At 44.7% G+C, this 22,381-nt stretch overlaps 1 protein-coding gene and 1 long non-coding RNA gene across 2 annotated transcripts in view; one reads left to right on the top strand and one right to left on the bottom strand.

The window, feature by feature from the left end:
- LOC130283511 (uncharacterized) overlaps nucleotides 1-9,218 on the top strand; it is a 70,282-nt gene extending 61,064 nt beyond the window's left edge. The window contains exon 3 of the long non-coding RNA XR_008846725.1: nucleotides 9,105-9,218. This is a non-coding gene — a long non-coding RNA (uncharacterized LOC130283511). The remainder of the gene's footprint in view (nucleotides 1-9,104) is intronic.
- Nucleotides 1-22,381, bottom strand: part of GALNT9 (polypeptide N-acetylgalactosaminyltransferase 9) — a 377,187-nt gene that overhangs the window by 44,860 nt on the left and 309,946 nt on the right. The window lies entirely within an intron of this gene.

The following is a 22,381-nucleotide window of genomic DNA, read 5'->3' as shown; positions in this document are numbered from 1 at the left end:
GAGCAATCAAATGCCGATCGGATGCAACAGAGCAGGGTATGGGGACCTCCGCTCCCATGCTAGCTGATCGGGACATCACGATTTTATCGCGATAGTCCCGATCAGCCTGACTGAGCTGCCAGGAAGCTTTCACTTTCATTTAGATGCGGTGATCAACTTTGATCACCGCGTCTAAAGGGTTAATAGCATGCGGCACAACGATCATTGCCGCATGCTATTAGCCCAGGGTACGGCTAAAATTTACCATGATTTTACGTAATTGCATCAAAATTCAGTAGTGTGTCCTAAAGCTTTTCAGGAGCCCCCTTTTGGATGGGGGCCCTGGGCAACTGCCCAGGTTACCCCCCCTTAATGTCGACCCTGCTCTTGACTGTCCCTGCTCCTCTTTTGGACAGTCTTGCATATGATTTAGGAGAGAAAGGTCAGCTATGTGACTCCCTTGTTAGGTAGGGGATTTATCAATGATGTGATGCCTACCCATAATGACATGACACTAAAGCAACATGTCCTTTTTTAAATTTGTGTTTTGTCTGGACCATTTTGCAGTATTTTTATCACAGAATTTGGTATGGTATTAGTATTCTTGTTGCACGATGTATCCATTCTTTTGCCCAATAAATTAAAAATTAAAAAGAATATAGAAGCAACCATTTCTTTGGCTTGAGCATAGAAAATATTTATACAAAGGGGTTCATTGCCAGGTTTAAAAAAATGAATATTGGGAACCTAATTTTATGATTAAAGGTTTGGTGTTCTAAAATACTTCTCATTGTAGGTCTTGGGTCATCTAGTTCCTAACTCAGTTGTGTTCTTTACTAGTGTTGAGCGGCATAGGCCATATTCGAATTCGCGAATATTCGCGAATATATGGACGAATATTCGTCATATATTCGCTAAATTCACATATTCGTAATATTCGCCTTTTATTTTCGCATATGTGTAAATTTGCGTATACAAAAATTAGCATACGCGAAAATTCGTATATGCGAAAATTAGCATATGCAAATTTGCGCATATGCGAACATTCGCACGCCAGTCTCACACAGTAGTATTAGAGCCTTCTTTACACCACACAAGCTGGAAGCAGAGAGGGATGATCACTGTGATGTGTACTGTGATAAAAAAATAAAAATAAACAATATTCGTAATTATAAATATATAGTGCTATATTCGGGAATATTTCGCGAATTTGCGAATATGCGATATTCGCGAATAAAATTCGCATTGCGAATATTCGCGAGCAACACTATTCTTTACTAAATGCATACAGTCACCTCGATACTGATTATTGTAGTAATATAGCTTTATATTTCCAGGCTGCAGCAGAAGGAGAGAGAATAAGAGAAATAAAAGTTTTTTTATGACATCGTTCAGTTAGAAGAGCAAATAGAGGAGACACTTGCAAAGAAAGTGCATCAGGGGCTGAATTTGCATCAAGTTCTTGTAGTGATGCCCCAAGCACAAAGCACAAACTAAAGTTATCATCAAAAGAGCATTCAGCCTTTCCACCTACAGCCGCCCCTCCCTCCTTCCCGCTGGAGGCCTGCAACGTACGACAAAGAACTCCAGGCCTTTCCCGCAGCTCAGAGATTAACACAAACTTGTTAAATCAAAACATCAACATTAAGAAGAACATGCAGTTTATCTACTGGTAAATTGCCAGCAAACAAAGAACACTGTCCCACATTTATCATTGTAGGTGGAAGTGAAGCCTTTTTTTACACCTTTTTTTTGTGTGCTGGTAATGTGTAGGAGCACCAAATTTATTAAATGGTCACAGAGCATTTGATCAATTTTGTGCAGGTCACATTTTCTCAAATTTCTCTCTTCACATACACTAAAAAGCTACGCCAGGTCTGGAATGGTGTAGTTTTAGACACTTTTCAGTGGCTTTGCACCTTTTTTGCGCCTTTTTACAAAAAGGCGCAGTTCATAAATTTTAGTCCTCGGCATACGCTGCATTGAAAAGTGTGTACTGCTACTCCAAAACATCTGGAATGACTAAAATATTCTACCATCAAAAGGCGCTAAATAACACACAGTGCGCCAAAATAGCGCCTTTTGTACGGAGAAAAAAAGGTGTAAACTCATTGATAAATGTCGGCCAATGTTTTTCTTGTAGTAGCCAACAGAGGCAATAGGTATCTGTATGTACAAACTAGCCCTCATGGCCAACTTATCATGGCTTTTAAGATTTAAACAAATGTTAAAATGTCCATAAGCTGTTGCTGACATGAAATTAAAGAGATTGGTACCTTTAATATATTATACAAGACAGAGAATAGAGATACATTGCAGAATGTCGGTGATCACATGACATAAGCCAGCTGTCTTTAATGGGATAGAAATCTGCAGACGTCATTCTGTAAGACAGTTGTCATTTGAAATTTCCAAGCAATGTTGCCCGGGGTATACCATTGATATGTGAAATCTGGTCCCCTCAATTCTTATGTATGTCTACCTAAACCTGGCTAGCAGCACACCCCAGGCATATTTGCTACCACCGTGCGTGAGAAACAGTAACATTATCATTGAGAACTATAATAAAAATGCCCATTTTTAATTTTAAAAAAGTTGGTTTTCCAGCTGTTCCCAGATGATAATTTTATGATGTAGAAATGTAAATTATTATTTTTTTTTTAAAGAATTTAAAGCACCACACTCCAGCGACAGCATTTAAAGGGAAACCAGGGTCTTGACAACTAATTGTCACGATGCCGGCTGGCAGGAGGTGGATCCTCTGTGCCAGAGAGGGATTGGCGTGGACCGGTTCTAAGTCACTACTGGTTTTCACAAGAGCCCGCCGCAAGGCGGGATGGTCTTGCTGCGGCGGTAGTGACCAGGTCGTATCCACTAGCAACGGCTCAACCTCTCTGGCTGCTGAAGATAGGCGCGGTACAAGGGAGTAGACAGAAGCAAGGTCGGACGTAGCAGAAGGTCGGGGGCAGGCGGCAAGGTTCGTAGTCAGGGTGGATAGCAGAAGTTCTGGTACACAGGCTTTGGACACACAAAACGCTTTCACTAGGCTCAAGGGCAACAAGATCCGGCGAGGGAGTGAATGAGAGGAGGTCAGATATAGTCAGGGACCAGGTGGAAGGTAATTAAGCTAATTGGGCCAGACACCAATCATTGGTGCACTGGCCCTTTAAGTCTCAGGAAGCTGGCGCGCGCGCGCCCTAGAGAGCGGAGCCGCGCGCGCCAGCACATGACAGCAGGGGACGGGAACGGGTAAGTGACCTGGGATGCGATTCGCGAGCGGGCGCGTCCCGCTGTGCGAATCGCATCCCCAACGGCCATGACAGTGCAGCGCTCCCGGTCAGCGGGACCGACCGGGGCGCTGCGGAGAGAGAGACGCCGTACGCGCTCCGGGGAGGAGCGGGGACCCGGAGCGCTAGGCGTAACAGTACCCCCCCCCCCCCTTAGGTCTCCCCTTCTCTTTGTCCGGTAACTGCCCCCCCTGGGATGAGGACACCGGGAAAGGATGGAGGGATTCCTCAACGGCAGGCAGTACAGCAGGAGTGGGAATGGGGAGGGAGGGCAGAGGGCGAGGCCTGGCACGGGGCAGTGTGACACCAGGACGAGGGCCACGAGGAGGCACCGAGGCTTGCCTGACTGGACTGGGAGGGGGGGAGAGGCACTTCTTAAGGCGGGCAGAGTCCATAACGACCTTAGGGAGACCGGATACAGGAGGAACCACAGGGTCACGGCAGGGAGTACTGGGAACCGGTTTAAGGCAGTCCTTGAAGCAAGAGGTACCCCAGCTCTTGATCTCCCCAGTGGACCAATCCAGGGTTGGGGAATGGTGTTGAAGCCAGGGTAGTCCAAGGAGAATTTCAGAAGTGCAATTGGAGAGGACCAAAAACTCAATTTTCTCATGATGAGGTCCGATGCACATTAGGAGGGGCTCCGTGCGGAAACGCACGGTGCAATCCAACCTGGCTCCGTTGACCGCGGAAATGTGGAGTGGCTTGACAAGACGGGTCACCGGGATGCGGAATTTATTCACCAAGGACTCCCGAATAAAATTCCCAGAGGCACCAGAGTCCAGGCAGGCCACGGCTGAGAGGGAAGAGCTGGCTGAAGGCGAAATCCGTACAGGCACCGTGAGACGTGGAGAAGCCGACTTAGCATCAAGAGACGCCACACCCACGAGAGCTGGGTGCGAGCGTGCGTTTCCCAGACGTGGAGGACGGATAGGGCAATCCACCAAAAAATGTTCGGTACTGGCACAGTACAGACAAAGATTATCTTCCTTACGGCGATTCCTCTCTTCCAGGGTCAGGCGAGACCGATCCACTTGCATGGCCTCCTCGGCGGGAGGCCTAGGCGCAGATTGCAATGGAGACTGTGGGAGAGGTGTCCAGAGATCTAAGTCTTTTTCCTGGCGGAGCTCTTGATGCCTCTCAGAAAAACGCATGTCAATGCGAGTGGCTAGATGAATGAGTTCATGCAGGTTAGCAGGAGTTTCTCGTGCGGCCAGAACATCTTTAATGTTGCTGGATAGGCCTTTTTTAAAGGTCGCGCAGAGGGCCTCATTATTCCAGGAAAGTTCAGAAGCAAGAGTACGGAATTGTATGGCGTACTCGCCAACGGAAGAATTACCCTGGACCAGGTTCAGCAGGGCAGTCTCAGCAGAAGAGGCTCGGGCAGGTTCCTCAAAGACACTTCGAATTTCCGAGAAGGAGTGTACAGAGGCAGTGACGGGGTCATTGCGGTCCCAGAGCGGTGTGGCCCATGACAGGGCTTTTCCAGACAGAAGGCTGACTACGAAAGCCACCTTAGACCTTTCAGTAGGAAACTGGTCCGACATCATCTCCAAGTGCAGGGAACATTGCGAAAGAAAGCCACGGCAAAACTTAGAGTCCCCATTAAATTTGTCCGGCAAGGACAGGCGGAGGCTAGGAGTGGCCACTCGCTGCGGAAGGGGTGCAGGAGCTGGCGGAGGAGATGATTGCTGCTGAAGTTGCGACTGAAGTTGCTGCACAATGGTGGACACTTCCGACAGCTGGTGGGTTAGATGGGCGATCTGTCGGGATTGCTGGGCGACCACCGTGGTGATATCAGAGATATAAGGCAGAGGGACCTCAGCGGGATCCATGGCCGGATCTACTGTCACGATGCCGGCTGGCAGGAGGTGGATCCTCTGTGCCAGAGAGGGATTGGCGTGGACCGTGCTAGTGGACCGGTTCTAAGTCACTACTGGTTTTCACCAGAGCCCGCCGCAAGGCGGGATGGTCTTGCTGCGGCGGTAGTGACCAGGTCGTATCCACTAGCAACGGCTCAACCTCTCTGGCTGCTGAAGATAGGCGCGGTACAAGGGAGTAGACAGAAGCAAGGTCGGACGTAGCAGAAGGTCGGGGGCAGGCGGCAAGGTTCGTAGTCAGGGTGGATAGCAGAAGTTCTGGTACACAGGCTTTGGACACACAAAACGCTTTCACTAGGCTCAAGGGCAACAAGATCCGGCGAGGGAGTGAATGAGAGGAGGTCAGATATAGTCAGGGACCAGGTGGAAGGTAATTAAGCTAATTGGGCCAGACACCAATCATTGGTGCACTGGCCCTTTAAGTCTCAGGAAGCTGGCGCGCGCGCGCCCTAGAGAGCGGAGCCGCGCGCGCCAGCACATGACAGCAGGGGACGGGAACGGGTAAGTGACCTGGGATGCGATTCGCGAGCGGGCGCGTCCCGCTGTGCGAATCGCATCCCCAACGGCCATGACAGTACAGCGCTCCCGGTCAGCGGGACCGACCGGGGCGCTGCGGAGAGAGAGACGCCGTACGCGCTCCGGGGAGGAGCGGGGACCCGGAGCGCTAGGCGTAACACTAATAGAGTACTATGATGCAACTATCATCAATATTTTCAAGAAATACAAATTCTATATTAAAATGAACGCATTAGGGTTGACCGGAATAAAGAAATTTGACTACATGACAAAATTAATTTAGAATTTAGGCGGTTAAATGAGGATATTTCACTAGATGAGACTGGCACTCCTCCAATCCATCAGAACCTTGTTTACATCATGGTTGTGAACTCTGTGGCATGTGTGATGTCCCAGTATGGGAGGTGTTGCCCTGTGCTCCTGCTGTCCTGTCAGGCAGCCTCCTTTAGTGTCCCTAAGGCCCCCTGCACTTGTTTCCCCATTGTAAATATGTTTTACCATGTAAAGTGTTATGAAATGTAATGTTGCTTTAAAGGGGTACTCCGGTGAAAACCTTTTTTCTTTTAAATCAACTGGTGGCAGAAAGTTAAACATATTTGTAAATTACTTCTATTAAAAAATCTTAATCTTTCCTGTACTTATTAGCTACTGAATACTACAGAGGAAATTCTTTTCTTTTTGGAATTCTCTCTGATGACATCACGAGCACAGTTCTCTCTGCTGACGTTATTATAATAATAATAACACTTTATTTATTGTTGTCCTTAGTGGGATTTGAACCCAAGTCCCCAGCACTGCAAGGCAGCAGTGCTAACCACTGAGACACCATGCTGCCCTTAGCATACATCTGCTATGCATGGTTGCTAAAATGGACAGAGATGTCAGCAGAGAGCACTGTGCTCGTGATGTAATCAGTGTTCCAAAAAGAAAGGAATTTCCTCTGTAGCATTCAGCAGCTAATAAGTACTGGAAGGATTAAGATTTTTTAATAGAAGTAATTTACAAATATGTTTAACTTTCTCCCACCAGTTGATTTAAAAGAAAAAAGGTTTTCCCCGGAGTACCCCTTTAAGAGTTATACCAAGAGTGATCTATGGACTCCCTGCTAGTCTCCCCCATATAAGCCCTAGGTGGAGCTAGCTTCGTTTTTTGAGCTCTGCTCTTCTGCTAAGCTGAGGTCCAGTGCAGTCGTGCCTAGTGTGTGTGTCCAGAGTGTTGGAGACCTCAAAGTCCAGTCCTGCAGCCACCATCAAGTCAAGTAAACTAAAGTCACAGCCTTATGAGTCAAGTCAAGTCAGTCCCTGTCATCTGTCAAGTCAGCTTTGTCTGCATTCAAATGTCCATTCCTACTACAAGTCCCAGCAAGCCCTTAAGGTCTCTACTTCACTGGTCCCCTCCTTGGGCCCCGGCTGAACTGTACCATTTTCCTGAAGCCCTGCATAAAAGGAGCAGTGCCGCCAGAACCTCTCAATTTGCCAGAAGTCCGTAAGAGGAGCAGTATGGCGGAAAAGGCAAGCACATGCAGAGAGTCCCAAGATGGCGCGGGAGGCCCATAAAGTTGCCGCGGTGCAAATGTTTCAGGAACTGGCAGATAATCTACAGCGCATCTCCATCAGAGCCTAAGAGGCCAGATACCATGAGGACGATGGAGACTGGCCACAAACCCCGGAGGAGGGAATGCAGGCATCTTCTAGTGCATCATCGCTGGTGAGACTGTCCCTTCACCACCGGGCTGAAATGCACACTGAGGATTCAGAAGTGAGTACCCCAGCTGAGGCCAAGTTCTCTACCCTTCCTTCTACCCCTAGGCCAGAGAAAAAACCCCAGGCCCAGAAGTCTGTCACCGCCCCCAGTCACCACCATTACCTAAGTAGTTGTTTGGCGATGAGCCTGGGCTGATCCGATTCATGAGGGAGCACCTTCTTCCCCAGTCAGGGTAGTCCCATCCCCCAGTCCCTCTGGCCCAGTCCAAGAGGGCCAGAAGAGAGGCTCAGGTGGCCAAGATTGTAGAGGGACTGAGGGCACAGAGAGTGGAGAGATATGGGTCAAAGCTGCTGCAATATGAGGTGCGACAGGCGCAGCAACAGGACATCAAAGCATTAGAGGCCCTGTACATCAGAAGATTGGAACATCCCCGAGAGGGAGAGCCACCCCTGGAACGCCGCCGCGATACAGTGGTGAAATTCAACAAAGTGTGAGGGTTTGGCATGAACTGTCCTTATGGAGGGACCATCCTGGTCAATAGTCAGGCAGTGCAGAGAGACTATCTTCCCCCGTCCATGCATGCTCTAGAGAGCGGGGAGATCGTGGAGTACACTCCTGTACAGAGTATTAGAGAAGAGTGGGCAGCAGCGGTGACACATCCAAAGAACCCCACGCAGATTACTTTTGCATATTTTCCCTTGGCTAATTGGGACTCAGATACCTTTGGATTACTACCTTCTCAATTTAAGAAGTCACGTCCAGAGGAAGAACTCTACCTGCCCAAGGCGCATGCTATGGCTCCTAAGTATTTGCCCCAATCATCTGTGGATGTGCCTAGGCCTACTCCTGTGGTTGAGAAGGTTTGGCCTAACCAGTGGGCACCAACTGAAGTGCCTCGGCGTACTCCCGCAGAGGAGGTTTGGCCAGCCAAACAGGCACCAACTATTGTTCCCCCAATGGTGCAAGCTGCTGCAGTTCAAATGGTGGTTACCATCATCCCCACCAGTACAGAGTTCACCTTGTCACGGGTGAACTGTAACACCCACGTGAGCCCCATGAAGGGGGCACAGTCCTTTGAACCCTGTTACATGTCCCAGCCTCGGAAGCAGTCCGACCGGCGAGGCTGGGATGGCAAGTTCTCAAGTTAAGGAAATCTACCTGTGATAATTCTGATATATATCATTAACTTTCTTTGTGACCTAATTTTGTTCTCCACAGGTTGTGCAACATTTATGAAAAGTGTCTGACAAACTTGTCAAGAAGTTTATTTGTAACCAAATGCGTAAGTGTACGTGCCAGGCATCTAGCCATGATTCTTTACTAAGAACTCTAAAATGTACCAGGACTGTGGAGCAGTACAATGAAAATATGTATATACCGTTAGAGTAATATATTTTTGCTCATTACTTTTGCGCAAGTAAATACTTATATTGGTGTACTATAATGGTTATGGTGTGCTGTAATGCGTTTAGTCATGGCGATCTATGCGGGTAGTATCCTGACCCAGTCAGGAAAAGCGTAGCCACTACCTCGACACAAGGACAAATTCCCGCCAGGTACAAAGATTAACTCATAATGTAAAGTTATGTACCACACATAGTCTGTTCACATATGGTAAAAGTAGTCCACATATTTGCAAATAGTTAAGATAGGACTGTAACATTATTTGTCGTCCCAGTCCACAAGTTCTAAATATATACAGTTATGTGTCTAATGTTTTCTCTCCTGTCCACGTGTACAGGGTACTCTACTGACCAGAAGGTTCACCTGATATCTTGATAATTCACGTAGAGCAACAGAATTGCTGAATGTAAAGGTAACACTGTTGTATAGTGTAACAACATATATTGAGTTCTGGGGAGAAAAGTTGAGAACCGAGGGGCCCCAGCAGCCAAGGCATTGGGTAAATAGCCTTTGGCTGGTGAATCAATGTCTATTGATATGTATATTGTTGTCTTGAGTGTCTTCAGAAAGCAATTACAAAGTCAAATTAACCCCATATGTTTAAATAGCATGTATGGACATTCACCATGACACATGGACTCACCCTTATCTTGTTTCGTAATCCAGACCTGAGAAGGACATTGTTCATAAATGTCCTAGTAACTGTAAATAGGCCTCAGTGGCCACTTAACTCCTCCGTCCTCCAGGACTGGGTGTCGAGGACGACTTTAATTAAGAAGGCAAGTTTGTGGTGGCCCAGTAGGTACCAGTGACCAGGTGATCCCAAGAGTTACCTATGGGCTCCCTGCTAGTCTCCCCCATATAAGCCCTGGTTGGAGCTAGCTTTGTTTTTTGAGCTCTGCTCTTGTGCTAAGCTGAGGTCCAGTGCAGTCGTGCCTAGTGTGTGTCTAGAGTGTGGGAGACCTCAAAGTCCAGTCCTGCAGTCACCATCAAGTCAAGTAAGCTAAAGTTCTAGCTTTATGAGTCAAGTCAAGTCAGTCCCTCTCATCTGCCAAGTCAGCATGGTCTGCAATCAATTGTCCAGTCCCTCCTTGGGCCCTGGCTGAACTGTATAGACTTTATCAACAGTCTACCCTCAGTAAAGCTACCGTTGTCTGTAACTTGGCATCAGAGTCTTTAGTGCCCCCGTGACTAGCCCAGGATCCAGCGGTATACCTTCGGGTGGTTATAGGCTAAACCACACCCTGGCGTCATGAAATGCTATCTGCCCCTATGGTAACAACATCTGCCCTGCACCATGAGCAGAGACGGCCTCATTGGTCTCAGTGGCCAGAACTTAGCTAGTGACTATGGGCAATTTTCCAAATGTATACATTTGACATGTGCTATGGTTTTGAGTCACTAGTTGACTATATTGGACCATTGAAACCCCTGCGACTCAGGCCTGTCCATGAATGTATATGTCTGCATCCCATTTTGACAGGTGGCCAATATATATGTGCCATAGAGGACACAATCATCATGTGAATGCGAACTTAGCTTTGAATACATCTCATGTTCCTCTACTGCCTCTCCTCTTCTTCTGTCCCTTCACTGGTTACTTATAGCACAGTGAACAACATTTTACACCTCTCAGAATGACATACAAAGAGCTTTATTACCTGGCCGCACTATACATCTCTTCCCTTATCTCCAAATATACCACCACTCAACTCTTTGCACACATCTCCCTTCCCCCCTTGCCCCAACATCTTCTCGTGTATAGCCCATTCTCTTGAACTGAGTACACTTTTCACAGCCTTTTTTATGGTGCTATATAAATAATAATAATAATGATGTGGCACATATTTTCCCAATCAGACATTTCACATAGGAAGAACGTCTGAAGAAGATCTGTAGAGGTCTATTTCTTGGGTTCCAGGATAAGCCATCATTGCAGCAGTAAGGCTGCCTGCTTCTAGCTACAGTTTATGTCTTTATATCTGAGTACCCGGCGTTGCCCGGTTTTTATTTCCTAATCCTTGTTGGGGAGGAAAATCAACAAAGGAGGAAGCTTTTCACTTCATATCCCATCCCATATATTGTTGTCATATCCCAACCCCATATCCCGTCCTCATATATCAACCTCATATCCCGTCCTCATATCCTGACCTCATATCCCGTCCTCATATCCCGTCATCATATCTCAACCTCATATCCTGTCCTCCTATCCCGTCCTCATATCCTGACCTCCTATCTTGACCTCATATCCTGTCCTCATATCCTGACCTCCTATCCTGTCCTCCTCTCATGACTTCATATACTGTCCTCATATCCTGTCCTCATATCTCGACCCCCTATCTCGACTTCCTATCCTGACCTCATATCCCATCCTCATATCTCAACCTCCTATCCCGACCTCCTATCCCATCCTCACATTTCGTCCTCATATCTCAACCTCATATCCCGTCCTCATATACCGATCTCCTATCTGGACATCATTTTCCATCCTCCGATCTCGACCTCATATCCCATCCTCATATCCCGACCTCATATCCCGACCTCATATCCCGTCCTCATATTCTGTCCTCATATCCCGTCCTCACACCCCGTCTTCATGTCCCGACCTTATATTCTATCCTTATATCCCATCCTTACATCATGTCCTCATATCCATACCTCACATCCTGACCTCATATCCCGTCCTTATATCCAATCTTCATATCCCATCCTCATATCCCAACCTCATATCCCGTCCTTATGTCCCATCCTCATATCCTGTCCTCAGGTGGGACTGATTTGTGATGAAGATATTGTAATCTGAAAATAGAAGGGGGCATGGCTTTGTGGGACAGGGCATGGTTTGCAAGCCAGACCGATGCACGAAAGGGTAGATAATAAAAGGGATGGGGCTTAAACAGTGGGCGTGTATTTGTGAGATGGGGTGTGGCTTGCAAGCCGGACTGACGCATTCACCAGGAGATGCAGAGTGGAGCTTGTGGAGTAAGGTACTGGAAGTCCCATATACTTGCATGGGACTTGAAACAAAAACCCATCTTTTATATAAGGGTGTATGTAAGGGTTAATTTAACTATCATATCTTTTTATTTGACATATAAGTAAAATGTGTACTAGGTATTATTGAAATATTTCCAGCAGTACAGAAGTTATGTGGAAACATACATTTCCCCTTGATTTGCATGGGACTTTAAACAAAAACCCTGACCCTCACAAATGGGGGTAGTTATGGGGTAAAATTAACTATCCTATACTTTAAGTGGACATATAAGTAACATGTGATCAAGTATTATTGAAATATCTCCAGCCGTTTGGAAGTTATGCAGTAACATATAGTTCCCATAAATTTGTGTGGGACCTTAAACATAAACCCCGCCCCTGGCAGATGGGGCTGAGTAAGGGTTTAAATTACCTATCCTATGTTTGTTGTTAACATATAAGTAACATGTGTGCCAAGTTTCATGTTAATATCTTTAGCCGTTTGGATGTGATGCTGGAACATACACACGCACATATGTGATGTCCCGGTACCGTACCTTGTGTGGTGGTCCCCAAAGTCAGAGTTACTTCGTTCCAGTAGCATCCTCCTAGTGGGATAGCCCCTAGTCGCCTCTTTCTTATGCAATTTTATGATGTTTATATGTATAAATAATTGTATATTTAATTAGTTATATAGTGACGCAGGACCTTAGGTCACATGACTCATGTTAATTCTAGTAAGGTGTGTTGAAGGACCTTTGGAGGTCTCATGTGTGGTCACATGGTTAGACCATAGTTCCTTGTAAAGTGAATGACAGAGGGTATGGACCAGTGAGCTTAAGGCCAGCCCCTGCCCATATAAGGGAGCTGCCAGCCAATCATCGCTCTCTTGTTTCCGGATTACCAGACTGAGCAGACCTGTTATATCCTTCAAGACAAGCTTAGGCCTGAAGCCGGCCATCCTCAGCCTGAATCTAATCGTGAGTTACGATATCAATCCCCGCTAAAGCTAGTGTGACTGCTGGACCTAAACTCAATCCGCTAAATCCAGCGGGACAGCACTTATTCTTCTTCTAAGCTCTAGAAACTCACGAGGTCCCAACCAACTGTCAAACTCCAAATAGACTCTTGTACAAAGACTGTTTCCTTTTTAATGTTGCACAAAAGCTGCAGTAAAGGTTCCGACAGTTTTCTGAAAACCTCCGGTTGTGGACAATCATTTATTATACCTCCCTATTGTTCTTGGGACGGGTGGCGATAGGACAAGCATATACAGAGGAGCCCTCACCCTGGCGTCACAAGTGATAAGGGTTAAACAAGCACCCTTTAGTTACCGCACAACTACACCCCATCTACCCTACATCCCCAGGCTACCACACATACACACACATACATACACACACACACTTTGAGTTTTATATATATATATATATATATATATATACACATATATATATATATATATATATATATATATATATATATATAGATGTACCAATCATTCTCTGAGATTATTTACAGCTTGTATTGAAATTCAGCCACAGATAAGATGTGAAACTCTCATTTGAAAGAAATAAAATCTCTTCACAATAAATACTATATGAATATTCATCAATTGCTAATGGAATTCAGCACCTTTGTCACTGTCACCCAGCCGAGTATATTGTAGAGCAGACCAGTTATTAAAAAGAGATCAAGTGCCGTACACAGTGACACCAGGGACTATGTCTCGACACCTTGCACAAAATATGTCACTTATGCATAAAACTGCTGTTTGGTAACATGGCTGCCCGTGATTTTCACTGCACCAAAGGGAGTTTTTAGCATCCGTTCACACACCTACACAGTCCCTTGGGGCTTTGACAGAGAAGGCAGGTTGTAATAAGCGCTGGCATGGAATTCTGATTTAATTTGTCTAAAAATATTCATGACAAGAGCCACTCACCCTCTGTGCATGATATTAAGAGGCAGTTTAGTAGCAAGCTCATTACAATGACTATTCCTGGCAAGAGCTTGCTTCACTTAAGACACTTAGCCTAGACAAGTAGACAACACCCTGGCTGCTATGTTAGTCATTCTATGCGCAAGGATTCTTAGTGAAATATAGGATAAGGTAAATAAATATTTTATTCCCTCATTTAGACCCCCCTTCTATAAGCTAGAGTGGATACCCCCTAACAAGTGGTGGTTCTCATTCTGATGGATTTGGGTCACCCATCTATGACATGGTTGCAGGGCCGGATTAAGAGCATCATGGGCCTGGTGCTGAAGATTGTGATGGGCCTTTTTATCGAAGTATATAAGATGAAAACACAACACAAGGCAATTTTGTGACGTTTTATGCACATTAAATTACCAGGATAGCTGAATATATGTTAGTATATGGAAACTTTGCATATCTTTATAGAATCTGTTCTTTAGCTTAAAAAAAGAAACAACTCACTTTTATGGGGGCCCAGAGTGTCAAAGAGGTGTGGTAGATGGTCTACTATGCCCCCCAGACCGTAACACCTATCCCATGTGACATCACATCCGCTGCTTCTTTGGTTAACACCAGGGCTTGCTTGCCAGCGACGTGTTGACATCCTGTGCATTCGCCATGAATAGGGTTTGTGGTTCACAAGTGGCAAGTTTGAGTTCCAACCTGTCAGACTGCTCATGCATCACAATTCCCATTCACAGCGCATAGGGGATGCATGTGTCAAAGAAGGCGCGGAGAAGTCTTGCAGCCCTGTAGAACAGCGCACCCTAGCCCCACCTCTTTCACACTAAAAGCATCGTTAAGAAAATGTTATTTTTGTTTAGCGAAATAAAGTATCAAACAACATCAATGAAGATATGCAAAGTATCCATACACCAACATCTTTTATAGCTATGCTAGCAATTTCATATGCATAAGGTTTCTTTCTCATTGCCGTTAGTACACGGCAGTATGACGGATGTCGGGGAAGCCCGGGGAAATAGTGGGAAAAAAAATTACTGCTTGCGCCGTCTTTTTCTCCCGCTAGTCCAGCTGCAAAATAACGGCGCCTGGCGGACCCCATTATAGTAAATGTGATCCATCAGGACCCGTTATTGCATGTTGTGCCCCATCCCAAAAACACCCGTTAAAGGTTGAAAAAAAAAAAGAGCCTAACGGCCATTTAGGGTCGGGGCACAGCGTCAGTGTTAAACTAAAGTATGACAGATGCACTTTATAGCTGCACTCTATAGCTATTATAGAGAGCTTTGACTATATGTTATAGGCAAATATGTGGGGGAAGGAGTCTCCTACGCTACCCTGACTTCACGTGGGGCATGCGGGTCAAAGCTGATCACCACCAGGGCCGTAGGTAAGCCTGTGGGCCGGCCTGGAACATCGCAGGGCAGGCCTTCTTTTGCTGGTAATATTGTTGTCTCCGGCGCCAGGCGGCCTGTACGGGCCGTTTGAGCGGGCCTTGGCTCATTTTAACGTGGGGCCTGGAGCTCCATCTGCCCCTATGTTAATCCGGCTCTGCATGGTTGGCCATCTATTTGGATGGTAACCATGTTATATTGCTGCTGTTTTAGGGGGATAAGCTGATTAATGCCATGGATTTAATATTGAAAAGGTTGTGATGACACAATCCCTCAACCCTTTTCTGACACAGTGATTTTTCATTTTTATTTTTTTTCTCCTCGAGCCAATCATTTATGCCTGATGACTTGCAATACAGCCCTCTTTATGCCACATAATCTATGGTGAAGCCCAAAAATAATTATCTGCAAGGCAAAATTAAAAGAAAAAAAAAAAATTTTTTTCTAATGGATTACCACTTTTTGGTAAAATTTACGTTATCTTTACTCTGTAGGTCAATATGTTTGAAATGATACCCATTTTATATAGGTTTTGTTTTATTTTACTACTTTAAAAAAATGATTACTTTGTTTAAGAGAATTAGCTTTTTCTGACCCCTAGAACACTTTAATTTTTCCACATAAAATACAATTTTTCATGCTTGGATCAGTACATTTTATTGAGTGTGAAGAGGTGCGAGCGCAACTGTGGGTGTATTGGATCGGTGAAACAGGGTACTGCTGGATACTAGTTGTGGTGAAGTATGGGTGGTACTCAGTTTTCAAAGTATTTCCAGATATACAGTTGATAGAACACAGAGGAAAAGCGGCACTCACCAGGACTTCATTTCTTCATGCTTTATTGCAGGTAAAATACTCACAGAAAGGAAGGAAGACATACAGTGGGGGGATTCAGGGTGACAAAGCTCCGTTTCGTACAAGAAATGTACTTCCTCCGGCTGAAACGGAGCTTTGTCGCCCTGAATCCCCCCACTGTATGTCTTCCTTCCTTTCTATGTGAGTATTTTACCTGCAATAAAGCATGAAGAAATGAAGTCCTGGTGAGTGCCGTTTTTCCTCTGTCTTCTATCAACTGTATATGAGTACATTTTATTATTATCATTTTGGTATTGACCAGAATTTTGATTTTTTTTTACTCTGGAACATGGTGTGATTAAAAAAATGCAGTTCTGTGGCTTGGATTGTTTTACATTTATGCCATTCACTAGATAAAATAATGTTATTTTAATAAATATTTCAATAGATCATACAATTCTACAATAGATCACGCCACAATACCAAACATGTTTTTTTTTTTCTTTATTATGTCTAGGTATTTTTCTATGGAAAAAGGATTTTTTTTAAACTTTTTTTTTTATATGGAAGGATTTAATGTATATGTGTTAAACATGAAGCATTTTTTTTTACACTTTATTGGTCCCCTTAGGGGACTTCTATATGGAATCATTAGACTCTTCATACAGATCAATGCAGTTCCATTGAACTGCATTGATCTGTGTGATCTGTGCCCTATTGATAGAGCTTGCTCCCAGGCACACATGACAGGAGAGGTAAGCCCTCCAGCTACCTCAACAGTGGATCACCCCCCGCGATCATGCTGCAGAGGGGCAAGCCACTCCACTACACCGCTAGGTACCAATTAAATGTCCCTTTAGACACTGCTGTCAGCGGTAATCTTAAGGGTCAATAGCTGACCCATGCCATACATCCGTGATAGCACCATGATGTGTATATACATCATAAAACGTTAATGGGGTACTACGGTGAAAAATTTTTTTGCAAATCATCTGGTGTCATAAAGTTATACATATTTGTAAGTTATTTTTAATTAAAAAATCTTAATCCTTCCAGTACTTATCAGCTGCTGTATGCTCCAGAGGAAGTTATTTTCTTTTTGAAGTTCTTTTCAGTCTGACTGCAGTGCTCTCTGCTGACACCTCTGTCTATGTCAAGAACTGTCCGGACCGGAAGAGGTTTGTTATGGGGATTTGCTTCTGCTTCAGACAGTTCCTGACATGAACAGAGGTGTCAGCAGAGTGCACTGTAGTCAGACTGGAAAGATATACACAACCTCTGAGGAATACAGAAGCTGATATGTGCTAGAAGGGTTTAATAGAAGTAATTTACAAATCTGTTTAACTTTCTGGAGCCAGTTGATATGAAAAAAGAGTACCCCTTTAAGGGTTAAACAAAAAGTTTTCCAGAAATCTGGTACTTCACATGAATATTTTATCACTACTAATACATTTAAAGGATTGTGTGTCTTTTTTCCCCCAGCATTTCTATTTTAAAATCTCAAGCCTTCCAATACTTGTGCAGTTCTTTCCAGTCTGACTACAGTGCTCTTTGCTGCCACCCCTTTCCGTGTCCGAAACCATCCAGAGCAGGAAAGGTTCACTATGGGGTTTTGCTCCTGCTTTGGTCAAGTCCTGATATGGACAGAAGAGGCAGTAAGGAGCACTGTGTCTGACTAGAAATGCTACATGATTTCCAGGACATACAACAACTTTGAAAGGATTGAAATTTTAAATTGAAGTAGTATATACTCGAGTATAAGCCGAGTTTTTCAGCACGATTTTTCGTGCTGAAAACACCCCCCTCGGCTTATACTCGAGTGAACTCTCCGCCCTCAGTGGTCTTCAACCTGTGGACCTCCAGATGTTTCAAAACTACAACTCCCAGCATGCCCGGACAGCCGATGGCTGTCCGGGCATGCTGGGAGTTGTTGTTTTGAAACATCTGGAGGTCCGCAGGTTGAAGACCACTGCCGGGCCTTCATCATCATCCAGCCCCCCCCCCCCTTTTGTTTTGTACTCACCTCCCCTAGGTGGGAAGGAAGGGTGAGCTGGTCCGGGCCATCTGTGCTGCAGGGACCATTCGATGGGGAGGGATAATCATTCCGGGCTGTACGTCTTCACTGGTAGGCCCTCTTCTCCGCGCTTCGGGCTCAGCCCCGGAATAGTGACGTTGCCTTGACGACGACGCACAGGGAAGTTCATGCGCAACGTCCCTGTGCGTCGTCGTCAAGGCAACGTCACTATTCCGGGCCCGAAGTGCGGAGAAGAGGCCCCGCCAGTGAAGATGAACAGACCGCAACGACTATCCCTCCCCACCGGGTGGTACCTGCAGCACAGATTGCCCGGATCAGCTCACCCTTCCTTCCCACCGAGGGGAGGTGAGTACAAACCAAAAGGGTGTGTGTGAGGGGGGGGGGGGTCTGGATGATGATGAAGGCCGCAGCCAATGGCTGTCCGGGCATGCTGGGAGTTGTAGTTTTGAAACATCTGTAGGTCCGCAGGTTGAAGACCAATGTTCAGACATTGACAGGCGGTAATGATGAAGGGGGGATGTGCCGCATGATGACAGGTGGTGATGATGAAGGGGGGGTGTGGGATGATGACAGGCGGTGATGATGAAGGGGGTGTGGGATGATGACAGGGGGATGATGACAGGCGGTGATGATGAAGGGGGGGGGTGAGATGATGACAGGGGGATGATGACAGGCGGTTATAATGAAGGGGGGGTGTGGGATGATGACAGGGTAATGATGACAGGCGGCGATGAGGAAGGGGGAATGTGGGATGATGACAGGGGGATGATGACAGGCGGTGATGATGAAGGGGGCTGTGGGATGATGACAGGTGGTGATGATGAAGGGGTGGTGTGGGATGATGACAGGGTAATGATGACAGGCGGTGATGATGAAGGGGGGTGTGGGATGATGACAGGCGGTGATGATGAAGGGGGCTGTGGGATGATGACAGGGGGATGATGACAGGCGGTGATGATGAAGGGGGGGTGATGAAGGGGGGGATGATGACAGGGGTATGATGAAGGGGGGATGATAACGAGGGGGTGATGATGGGGGTCTGGATGATGACAGGGTGATGATGATGAGGGTGTTAATGACAGGGGTCTCGATGATGACAGGGGGGGATGATGTATTTCCCACCCTAGGCTTATAATAACTTTTCCTGGATTTTTGGGGTGAAATTAGGGGCCTTGGCTTATATTCGGGTCGGCTTATACTCGATTATATACAGTAATTTACAAATCTGTGTAACTTTCTGGCACCAGTTGATTTGAAAACTATTTTTCCCCACCAGAGTACCCCTTTAATATTCTTGTTGTCTACGTGTTGGCCCCTGTCTTGTCCTTTGTTGACCTATAAGTTATAATAATTAGAACACATTCTGAGGTTGTTCCCATAAAGGACTGTTTAATTTATCTGCAAGCTGCACACATTTACTAGTGCTAGTGGTTGCTTCTTCAGTACAGCCATACAATGTTTAAAGGTCATCACCCAGAAGCTCTCTTTGCCCTTTTCTTGCCCCTTGTCATTTGCAAAGCTCCGTAACAGAGCTAATTCTAATTGTCAGGGCGTAATATCGGATTTGGCTGAAAGGTGAAATACCCAGTCGATTCCTATGCTATTCGGGGATGACTAGGGAAGTTATTGATGACAGACTTTATGATGCAGAACTCTTAATAGGGTCACACCAGGGTCGGATTTGTAGAATTTTTTCCCATACAAGTATATGAGCTTTCCTCTGTCTTGTTAATACATGGTCAGACTGTCCTTCGACATTTATAGCATTTAGAGGTGTAATCCCTATCACAACGTGTCAGTTTATTGCTGTGCTGCTCTCTCTGTTATCTCTCTGGAATTAAGCAGAAATGCATGAATGCAATTTAGAATAAATGAACGTCCTTTCAACGAGATATTGAATGTTGCCTGTGTCTCATGCTTCAATGGTTCACGTCTCATGTGCCCAAGAACATCATGTTAATATGTGCAAACCAAATTAAAATTATTGACTCATTTTGATGTTTAGAAATTGAAAGAAATTGCTGAACAACATTAGAAGCTATATTTCCCTCGTTGATATGATCATATCTATGAATTATGTCGTAGATAGGTGCAGAGATATGTAACAGATGTGCATTTATAATAACATCAATGACATTTTCTTTAAAGCTTTATTTTAGTGATCCAAACTGTTACCAGAGCTGAATTTAATATGGAGACTGAAAGGCATGCCATACAACAATAAAATCTGTGGAAGATATGGAGATCTATCAGTGAGGGCACTAGAACTTGACATATAGCAAGTGATCTGTATGATGTATAATTGAAAAACCCCTTTGGGGTGAATTTAATACAGTAGACTTATGTGGAAACCCATGTAAAAGCACAAATACCTTGTGGTGATAACTTCCTAATACCCTAAGGTTCGCCAGTCTTGAGGGAGTTAAGTCTCTCCAAGGAGGCAGCGATCGGCATGCTGTATTACTACCCAGGGAGGCACATTGGATCTTGAAACTCAAAGCCACTGAGCTCTAGGTTTAAACGAAAGAGTCGAGTTGATACCTTTCTTGTTGCTTTCCCTGCATATGTGGTACGTTAATATCCTTACCAGCTTCTGCTTATACATGCATTTCTATGTATTGGATAACCCTTTAGCTGTTAATCTTTTGTCACATGACTTATATGTCACGTCTTTTTGTTTTAGTCACATGTACACATTACCTTTGACCTTTGATGATGACGCAGCTGTTCGTGCCGCCTATTTATGACATCACGTTACAAGCGGAAGTCGCATACCGGCTTGAGGAAGCGCTGTAAAAGCGTGAAACAGTCTGTTCCGGTTTTGCTCCCCGCCTCCACCTTTGCACTCACCCGCCACTATTGGAACGCCTGAATAAAGCCACATTGAATTGTGAGTGCTGTCCTGTCTTCTGTTTTAGTTTGTGCATTATACTATATCGGACATTTGCACCACCGCTATCAACGGCAACTTGGGTGTCACTATCGCATTCCTCCGCTATTGTGATCCATATAGCCTCAGTCCTGTACGTGCCGGACTACCCTTTTCTCCCTAGCTTATGCCTTGTGGTGATACCTTGTTGACCCTTATGGAGCTTTCAAATCGTAATGATATATTTTTTGTGACTTCTACTTGTGTTACCATAGATTATTTGATTTGTATTACATTATAAACCTAACATTGAGTGTCATAAAAGCAAAGCATCCTGATTATTTACCATAAGTCAATACTGTTTGTCTGTGTCATGGAAATTAGACCCAAAAAGAAAAGAAAAAACAACTATCATGCATGACAAAAACAGCACCTCCTAATAATAACACAATTCCCAAAAATAGTTCATCAAAACTCTTTTGCTCAACCAGGATGGCAAAAAGTTCCAACATATAAAATGACCATAATTCTAAAGACACACAGTGAAAAAAGATTAAATGAGATGGTTTCCAAAGTACACAAATTCTGTCCGTCTCCATTTATGGGTTTGCGACACCCACCACGCTCTGAAAACCACCAACAAATACAACAAGTAGTGTAATAAATAAGAAATAGTAATAACATAATTCAATGTGGTATCAGAGGTCTAACAGGTCCTGCCTAGTGTAGGAGTCCAAGTGGGGAAACCCTCATGTTCCACTGTCTCAGACAAGGGGTAATGGAATTAATGCGAATAGCATGAAAATGAAATAAAACATTATGGCTCTGATTTACTATTGTAAACCTGACCTTTTTTTTGCCAGGTTGTACACAAGCATTTGGCGCATTGCACCAAAAATTATGTCTGCGCCAGAATTTGCCCCCAAAAAATAAAAAACCCAATCAACTCTCCATTTTCTTAGAAAACCAGGAAAAGCGGTGTGGTCACAGGAAAAAGGGGGCATGGTTATCAAAAAGGGGGTGCCCCCCCAATATTTTCGAAAAATCCCAAAATGAGGGAAAAAGTTCAAAACGTAGGGAAACATTAGTAAATACCGTGGAAAAATACCTGTCAGGAAACAAAACCTACAAAGAAAACTACACTCCACATACATAAAGTATAAGATACATAAAGTATATGCTTAAGATTATGCACTGGCCTATGGTACACTGTTTAGCGTTTTTGATTTATTGAGATTGCTGCTGATGGTCCTAAAGACTAGTATGTGGTTTTCAGTACTGCAATTATTCTTTGCATAAAAAAACAAAAACAAACAAAAAACAAACAAACATATTTTGGACTTGCACCAGGTCCTTTTTGGCCCAGATATAGCAATATAGCTCCTTTTTACCAAACTTTCACACAAAAAAATTTTTTGCACATAACTATTTAAAGACCTGATATATTGCATAATTCAATTATAATACATCATATTATGTGAATTAATCTATTGATGCCTGCAGTTTATCTTTAGAGCTGGGCCAATATGTCATCATGTTATGTGACTTTTATGTAAATTTTCTTTTAATATTGTATATTTTATGTAAACCCTGCTGTGCTCTT

This window comes from Hyla sarda, chromosome 1, assembly GCF_029499605.1.
Source record: "Hyla sarda isolate aHylSar1 chromosome 1, aHylSar1.hap1, whole genome shotgun sequence".
Classification (NCBI taxonomy): domain Eukaryota; kingdom Metazoa; phylum Chordata; class Amphibia; order Anura; family Hylidae; genus Hyla; species Hyla sarda.
The sequence above is the reverse complement of the archived record's forward strand: the minus strand, read 5'-3'. Positions and strand labels throughout refer to the sequence as shown.